Here is a 10,000-nt window from a genome sequence, read left to right as displayed (position 1 = left end):
TGCACTCCAGGTCAAAAAAAGTTTTTCTTATTCTTCTCCGTCGTCTTCCTTATCCCCATATGTCCTGCCTCTTGTGCTACTGCGATCACCTGTCTGCTCAACGGTGTGGGAATTAATATCTGAAGATATATTCCCCTTGTCGTATTCCCAGATTTATCGGCATGTCTATGCTTCCTTATAAGTAACCTATCCTAAATGTAATAACAGTACGGAGACTGCTGTTTCCTCCGTCTCGTTCACCACAGGGTACATTAACTCTGTTAAAGTTGCATCATTCCAATGCAATTCTATCAATTTTTTCCTATTCACTTGTCCTACTTCTAACAATGAGTTTTCTATTTCTTCCATGTCCATTTATTCTTTGTATTCTTGTCCCTTGTCTGTCATTCCTCTACGCTCGGGCTTTCTTGGGAGGTCTCCTCTTGCATACCGTCAATGGAATCCTCTTCTTTGGAAAACAAGTCCTCCAAGTTAATCGCTCCTTCAATTTATTTTTCTTCTTCAGCAGTCACTTTGTCGTACTTCTAGTCGTCACATAACTAGTAGTCCTTCTCGAATTCAGTTGTGGGACAATATTTCAATGGTTTCCCTGTTACAATGGGACAAGGCACAAACGGTGCTTCACCAATCTCATCACCCAGAAAAACGTCTACTCCATCGACAGCCAATGAATCTTTTACAACAAAGTCAGAATTACCTGTCAGCAACTCTCTTGATAGTTTCACACAGCAAATATGCGTAACCTCTTCACCTCCTAGTCTCCTGTGAGAGATTGTTCCATAAAAGGATGTACTCATCGTATCACCGCACTATGGTTACAACCTTTGTCGCACAATGTTTTGACCTTGGTTGGCTCACTCCCATCTACTGCTGCTAACATACCTTCATGAAAATACAGTTTAATGGTATCAACGAGTTTTGGGCTTGTCCTGTTTGTCATATAACCGTTGGCTTGTTTATTTTCCATTTTTACCTTTCCTGATTGTGTTTCCGTCTTCACATTCTGTTATGTCGAATTATCCTTAATCACTTGGCCGACTTCTTTCGGTTGATTTGACCAATAATCCTTACTATTATGGCCTCTCTACCACGCTTAAAACAGACAATATTAACCTTCTACACGACTTCCATAATAATTGAAGAAGGAAGATTTGACGATTGTAGCTCTGGTACTATCACATTTTGCTTAGGAACAGTACCGTAGCTACTTCCGCTGTAACTGTTTAACTTGTTAACATAGTTCTTACTGAACTCGTTTCTAAAGTTTGCCCAATACTTGACACTTGGTCGGAGCGACAGTTAAAACCTCATGCCCGAGGAAGGATTACGTCTGATAATATTATAATCTTCACTCAGCAAATCGGCTTTGTCAAGTTCCTTCACCCCTCTCTCTCTTTCCCTCTCTCTCTCTCTCTCTCTCTCTCTCTCTCTCTCTCTCTCTCTCTCTCTCTCTCTCTCTCTCTCTCTCTCTCTCTCTCTCTCTCTCTCTAAGTTCAGGAATTACTCGTAGATATTGTTCTAGTACTATCAGTTCTTTTAAATCAGCCATCTCCCTTACATTAGCAGCCTCTGTCCATCTCTTAAAGCATTGTCGTTCCTTATAAGCGTGATCCAGGGAAGTTATTTTATCACCCCTCCTCAAACTTCTGAACCTTTCATTATAATATTCATGGATAGACTGATACAATTGCAGCACTCTTTTCTTCACTTCTTGATAATCCTTCTTTTGGTCCTGAGGTAAGGACAAGTAGCACTGCTTCCTTTACCAAACAATACATTCTGCAATAACACAGACCATTTATTTTCAGGCCATTGCATCTCCGATGATACCGTTCCAATATGATTGAACAACTCATCAGAACCCTATTCTGTTAACCTTGGAATTAACTTCTGAGCATTCGAGACATTAAACACCGGATCGTGCATAGCAGGGGTCACCTCTTTCTGCGTTGCCGACTTTGCACGGGCGTTCAACTCCCTTGCATTCTGTGCAATCTCTCTTGACTATTCTTTCTACTTTTCTTCTCGTTAACTCTCTTTTCTTGTTGTTCTCTGTCTTTTTCTTCCATTCTCATCGCATGTCATGCTCTTTCTGCCTTTCTTTCTTCCTGTCTTGCTTCCATTTCTTTCAACTGTCGTGCATCTTAATTTACATCTTCAACTTGAGCAAATTCTGGTCCGCTGCAGTTCGTCGAATCTCAGCCTATACATCCCCATATGCTTTCATGCCTTCAGTTTATGGGTCAGCTGGTCCTTGCTTCATTACAAATTTTTCCTCAGCTTCCTCCAACAGTTCAAGACCTACTAAAATCTTTTCTTCCAACAACTTTCCTGAGTTTACCAATGCTTCCCAAGCTATACACTTTATTTGGGCTTATATCATTCCATTCGTTACATAACCATCTCATTATATTAAACTAGAGAACCACTGAGCTTTAGTTACATTACCTTCTAACAATTCCTGAACATTTGCGTTATTCAAAAACTCTTGGATATTACACAAGTAGAGATACTATGTACATTGTATCTTTGCCTTGAAACACTATCACAATGTCAGTGTGTAAAAAGTAATGATCAGTTATGTACCAAAAATTCAAAATCCGTGCAATTAAGCCTAACCCATCCTTCGACTCAACTAGTTTTGAGCAGGAAGAAGGATTTCTGCCTCTGGCAACTACCACGTATGATTAATAATAATAATAATAATAATAATAATAATAATAATAATAATAATAATAATAATAATAATAATAATAATAATATCATTATCAAAAACAATATTTTAAACCACTACTACTACTACTACTACTACTACTACTACTACTACTACTACTACTACTACTAATAATAATAATAATAATAATAATAATAATAATAATAATAATAATAATAATAATAATAATAATAATAATAATGAAAGACTCGGTATTTTACCGCAACTGTATAAACAAAATACTTAGGATTTGAGTATTGGTATAACATAATCAAGATAATGGTAACCCACAAAAACAAATGTTTTGATCTTGGCATTCGAAAACAATAAAGAGTCTTTCCTTTATATGGTTGAACAAAGACGATTTATTAATGTCCTCGATACAGTAAATATTAATGAATAAGCATCTTTGTGATCAATCAATCTTGTTTGCTCTCAATAATAGCCTTTGGTTTGTTAGGATTGTTATAAGGACTGTTGTCAGAGAATTATATTATTTCATTATTGTTTTTTAGTATTTATAAGGGCACTGACTCCTTCTCTCCAATGAAGCCAGTGTTGTTGCTATTGTAGCAATACTCGAGCAGGTGGTCAATGGCTCACCCTGTTCATTGCCCTACCTCAGTATAAAACTGTCCAAGGCGAAACCTGGTTACCCCACCTTCCACAGAAAATTTCTGGCGTAGCACTTAGCTGTCCGTAACTTTCGCCACTTCATGGAAGATGCACACTTTTGTCATTCGCATCGACCACATATCTTTGGTGAAAGCCTTCACGCATCAGTCCAATGCCTGGTCTGCCCGTCAATGCCGACATATCTTTGTCTGTGGCCAAATACATTTGTACCCCTCAACAAGTCCCTAGGAAAATAAATCCGGTTCCTGATACCCTCTCAACATAAGTATTTGGCGCCACTCACCTGGGGTAGGAAGCCCAACAAAAAGATCCAGAGTACCAAGCATGTAGGACATCCTGCATATCCTTCTGTTGAGAGGATGTCTCTCTCTCAGCGACCATAATGCCTCCCTCCTCTGTGACGTCAGTGCAGATAGTCCTAGATTTTGGATACCTGCTCGCATGCTCTGTCAAGCATTTGATTTCATTCATGGCCTTTCACATCCCTCGCAACGTTTTACTCCACAGCTACTGAAGACGAAGTTTATTTGGTATTTCATTACTAAGGATGCCAAGGTTTGGGTCCACACATGTACTTAATGCCAAACCTCAAACTTACAGCGACAGACGGATTCAGGAGTGAGCACCTTCCCTCAAAGTCAGCAGCGCTTTGCCTAATTTTACTTCGATGTTGTATATCATCATCAAAAGGACATTGTTACCTGTTTACTGTCATTGATTTCTCAACTCGTGGACCTGAGACAATTCTCATGGAAACTGAAACGTCCACCTTGAGTAAATCTGCTTAATTATTAGAATGGATAGAAAAAAATCGGTATGGCTGAGCGTATTACTTCCATCAGTGGTAGAACTTTCACCTCTCAAATGTAGGCATTATTACCAAATCTCCTGGGAATTACTCTTCATCAGACAACTCCACACAATCCTGCTGCCAACAGAATGGTTGAAAATTTTCACATTTCAGTAAGAGAAGCTTTGATGTCCTGCTGCAAAGACTTCCCTTATGTCCTCCTGGGACTAAGGATCACTCCTAAAGACATCCTCGATGTGTAGGTATCTAGAATGTACGGCGACCAGTTGGTCATGACTATCGATATTTTCTTCGGTCTGCATCCTCTTCCAACAATCTCTAGCTTCTACGTCACATAGTAGGAAAATTCAGTCCATGCTGATACACTTACAAGACTCCAGCTAACCAACACATACCGACGGATCTACAACGAACATTTTCCAGCCCAATGACACTAACATGCTTCCGCAAATGCCCAGTAACTTTAGTCATTTTTTGTAATCCGTTATAAGCTGAAAGTATTTGTGATTAACATCCAGGGCAAAGGAGACCAGGTCTTCTTTAATCACCATAAACCTGCATATCTCCTGTCATATGATCACCCTACAATACAGCTCTCAAGAGCAGGGTGCCCTATTTCACAAGCATGGCATTTTAGTGAAGGGGACAGGTACCACATGTGTTTCACACTTGTATATTGGAATGATATTTGTTTTACTGCATATCCCTTGAAACTGTTTTTTTAACAAGCTCCCTGTTTGCTGAAGTAAAGCTATTTGCATTCACTTAGTCTTTCAGATATCACACACACACACACACACACACACACACATATATATATATATATATATATATATATATATATATATATATATATATATATATATATATATATAAATATATATATATATATATATATATATATATATATATATATATATATATATATATATATATATATATATATATATATATATATATATATATATATATATATATATATATATATATATATGTACATATATATACATATATATATATATACACACACACACACACATATATATATATATATATATATATATATATATATATATATATATATATATATATATATATATATATATATATATATATATATATATATATATATATATATATGTGTGTGTGTGTATTATAGCCACGAAAGGAAAAATTAAAAAGACTTGATTGGAGTTAGTACTTTCATCCACTCAGGACATTATCAAACTCAGCAATGAGAATACATATACAAAGACATCGTATTTATACAGGAGAAGGGGATCCAACAGCTGTCAGTTTCTTAATAATTCCGGAGAAGTCAGATTTTAGATAAAAGGATAATACTGGATTAACGGAAAACAGACCTGGACTTAGATTCAAATTTCTACCTTGAGTACAGGAGATTAAAAATGATTCAACAATATTCCTTTGGAAATAGTCATTTACATGGATTACTTTTTCCCTCTTTGACCAACCAATTCTGTGACTTGACCCTAACCAGTGGGAGGCCAAGGCATTATTAAGAGAACCCCTGGAGACGGCCACCTGATGTTGTTTTAATCTGACTGGTATACTTTTTGATGTTTGGCCAACATAAAATAGGTTACACTCTGAACAAGGAATGCTATATATTACATTATTATCATTTCCAGAACTATTCTTAATTAACATGTTTTTTTAAAGTACAATTATATTTAAAAACTACAGCAATATCTAGTTTTTTTCAAAAGGGGTATAACATCTAAAAAACAAACATGAAATGGCAAACAAAGCATATTATTAATTGTTTCCTTTCTCTCTAATTGGACACTATAAAATGTTTTCTTAGCCTTATTCATACATTTTTCTAAGAAATATTTAGGATAACAAAGATCTGTAGCAATTTTTTCTATTTTAGTGAACTCCTCCTCAATGTAATCTGGGCTACAAATTCTCAATGCCCCAAGGTACATGGAGGAAAAAACTGAATGCTTAATATTTTTAGAGTGACCGGAGTAAAAATGTACATATGAAAAATTATTTGTCGGCTTTCTATATATGGAAAACTTAAATTTATCTGTTTCTCTAACTATTAAAACGTCTAAAAATGGGATACGGTTATTTTCTTCATTTTCTATAGTGAATTTTATTGATGGTACTAATGAATTAATGATTGAAACAAAGCCCTCAAGATTAAAAATTTCTTCTAAAATACCTAGAACATCATCAACATATCGATACCACACAATTTGGGAAGACCACACTGAAGGGATTAATCTAGATTCAAAAAATTCCATATATATGTTGGATAAAAGTGGAGACAAAGGATTACCCATAGCCATACCAAAAACCTGTTCATAGAAATCTCCATTAAAACTAAATTTACACTTTTTAATGCACAAACAAATGAGCTCAATAATAGTAGGGGTTGATAAAGGTAAATCATAAGCATCTAAAATACCCGACAGGAAATCCAATAAGTCATCAACCGGCACTTTGGTAAACAATGAAGTTACATCAAAACTTACTAATCTACGTTTAGACGTAAGGTTAACTTTTTGTAATTTTTCGCAAAGATCAACAGAATTTTTTATATGAGAGGTTGAAATAGATCCTAAGATCGGGGAAAGTAATTTGATTAAATATTTGGATAATTTATAGTTAATAGAACCTGTAGCACTGATAATTGGTCTGATTGGATATCCTGTTTTATGGGTTTTAATTAAACCATATAAATAAGGCAAAGACGGACCAGTAGAGATAAAGGCATTAATTAAGGATTTTTCTTGTTTTAAGATAGATTTTAAGTTTTTATTAAAATCTATGATGACCTCGTCTAAGGGATTAACTCTTAATTTTATGTAAGTAGAAACATCAGATAAAAGTACATACATCTTTTCTAAATAAGTTGTTTTGTTCATAATAACTAATACATTAGCTTTGTCTGCTTTTGTAATATGTAATTCACAGTCATTGTTCAACGATTTTAAGGCTGTTAAAAACCGTTTAGGGAAATTGCAGGTGTTTGCATATCCCATCACCGAATAAATTAGCCCTTTAGCAATGTCGATGTTACACTGGGGAATTTTCTTAGTTTTTTCCAATTTTACAAAGGCAGAGGCAATATCTACACTATTAGGTTTTTTATTTACTGCGAATGATAAACCATACCCCAAGGCCTTTTTTACTTCACTTGATACAGGTTTATCAGACAAAATTATAACACAATTTTCTTGAAAATTCTTGTTTCAATCACTAGCCTGTATTAGTCTATTCAATTTATTTTCCAAATGAACACTTAAAACTTGTAATTTTTCTCTAAGTCGGGAGTAGATCACGTTCAATACGGGTGTTCTCCAGTCAAGAGGAACATCACGCATAAAATCAAATTTAGTCTTGCGTAACTGCTTGAATAATTGTTGTTCTGACCTTCTTGTAGTTTCCAGATGTTTCTTCAGGGATAGAACACTAAAATCACTAAATGGGTGGTCAATATCCTTTCTTAGTCGAGCTGGGAGTAACGTTTTGGGGATCACATGTTCCTCTAAACAACGATGCAGAAATTTTCGTCGGAGTCTAGTAGAATGGGCTTTCACCAGGGAGTTTTGAAAGTCCTTTAAGAGATAAGATAGGAAGGGGAAAACGAGGCAAAAGTTACGCGTGGCGTCCATTATGTGTAGAAATCACGAAAGCTGACACGTGATGAATATAAAATGTATTATAGCCACGAAAGGAAAAATAAAAAGACTTGATTGGAGTTAGTACTTTCATCCACTCAGGACATTATCAAACTCAGCAATGAGAATACATATACAAAGACATCGTATTTATACAGGAGAAGGGGATCCAACAGCTGTCAGTTTCTTAATAATTCCGGAGAAGTCAGATTTTAGATAAAAGGATAATACTGGATTAACGGAAAACAGACCTGGACTTAGATTCAAATTTCTACCTTGAGTACAGGAGATTAAAAATGATTCAACAATATTCCTTTGGAAATAGTCATTTACATGGATTACTTTTTCCGTCTTTGAGAGGAACAAGAATTTTCAAGAAAATTGTGTTATAAATTTGTCTGATAAACCTGGATCAAGTGAAGTAAAAAAGGCCTTGGGGTATGGTTTATCATTCGCAGTAAATAAAAAACCTAATAGTGTAGATATTGCCTCTGCCTTTGTAAAATTGGAAAAAACTAAGAAAATTCCCCAGTGTAACATCGACATTGCTAAAGGGCTAATTTATTCGGTGATGGGATATGCAAACACCTGCAATTTCCCTAAACGGTTTTTAACAGCCTTAAAATCGTTGAACAATGACTGTGAATTACATATTACAAAAGCAGACAAAGCTAATGTATTAGTTATTATAAACAAAACAACTTATTTAGAAAAGATGTATGTACTTTTATCTGATGTTTCTACTTACATAAAATTAAGAGTTAATCCCTTAGACGAGGTCATCAAAGATTTTAATAAAAACTTAAAATCTATCTTAAAACAAGAAAAATCCTTAATTAATGCCTTTATCTCTACTGGTCCGTCTTTGCCTTATTTATATGGTTTAATTAAAACCCATAAAACAGGATATCCAATCAGACCAATTATCAGTGCTACAGGTTCTATTAACTATAAATTATCCAAATATTTAGTCAAATTACTTTCCCCGATCTTAGGATCTATTTCAACCTCTCATATAAAAAATTCTGTTGATCTTTGCGAAAAATTACAAAAAGTTAACCTTACGTCTAAACGTAGATTAGTAAGTTTTGATGTAACTTCATTGTTTACCAAAGTGCCGGTTGATGACTTATTGGATTTCCTGTCGGGTATTTTAGATGCTTATGATTTACCTTTATCAACCCCTACTATTATTGAGCTCATTTGTTTGTGCATTAAAAAGTGTAAATTTAGTTTTAATGGAGATTTCTATGAACAGGTTTTTGGTATGGCTATGGGTAATCCTTTGTCTCCACTTTTATCCAACATATATATGGAATTTTTTGAATCTAGATTAATCCCTTCAGTGTGGTCTTCCCAAATTGTGTGGTATCGATATGTTGATGATGTTCTAGGTATTTTAGAAGAAAATTTTAATCTTGAGGGCTTTGTTTCAATCATTAATTCATTAGTACCATCAATAAAATTCACTATAGAAAATGAAGAAAATAACCGTATCCCATTTTTAGACGTTTTAATAGTTAGAGAAACAGATAAATTTAAGTTTTCCATATATAGAAAGCCGACAAATAATTTTTCATATGTACATTTTTACTCCGGTCACTAAAAATATTAAGCATTCAGTTTTTTCCTCCATGTACCTTGGGGCATTGAGAATTTGTAGCCCAGATTACATTGAGGAGGAGTTCACTAAAATAGAAAAAATTGCTACAGATCTTTGTTATCCTAAATATTTCTTAGAAAAATGTATGAATAAGGCTAAGAAAACATTTTATAGTGTCCAATTAGAGAGAAAGGAAACAATTAATAATATGCTTTGTTTGCCATTTCATGTTTGTTTTTTAGATGTCATACCCCTTTTGAAAAAACTAGATATTGCTGTAGTGTTTAAATATAATTGTACTTTAAAAAACATGTTAATTAAGAATGGTTCTGGAAATGATAATAATGTAATATATAGCATTCCTTGTTCAGAGTGTAACCTATTTTATGTTGGCCAAACATCAAAAAGTATACCAGTCAGATTAAAACAACATCAGGTGGCCGTCTCCAGGGGTTCTCTTAATAATGCCTTGGCCTCCCACTGGTTAGGGTCAAGTCACAGAATTGGTTGGTCAAAGAGGGAAAAAGTAATCCATGTAAATGACTATTTCCAAAGGAATATTGTTGAATCATTTTTAATCT

The sequence above is a fragment of the Palaemon carinicauda genome, chromosome 12, assembly GCF_036898095.1.
Source record: "Palaemon carinicauda isolate YSFRI2023 chromosome 12, ASM3689809v2, whole genome shotgun sequence".
NCBI lineage: Eukaryota > Metazoa > Arthropoda > Malacostraca > Decapoda > Palaemonidae > Palaemon > Palaemon carinicauda.
Note: the sequence above shows the minus strand (reverse complement) of the source record.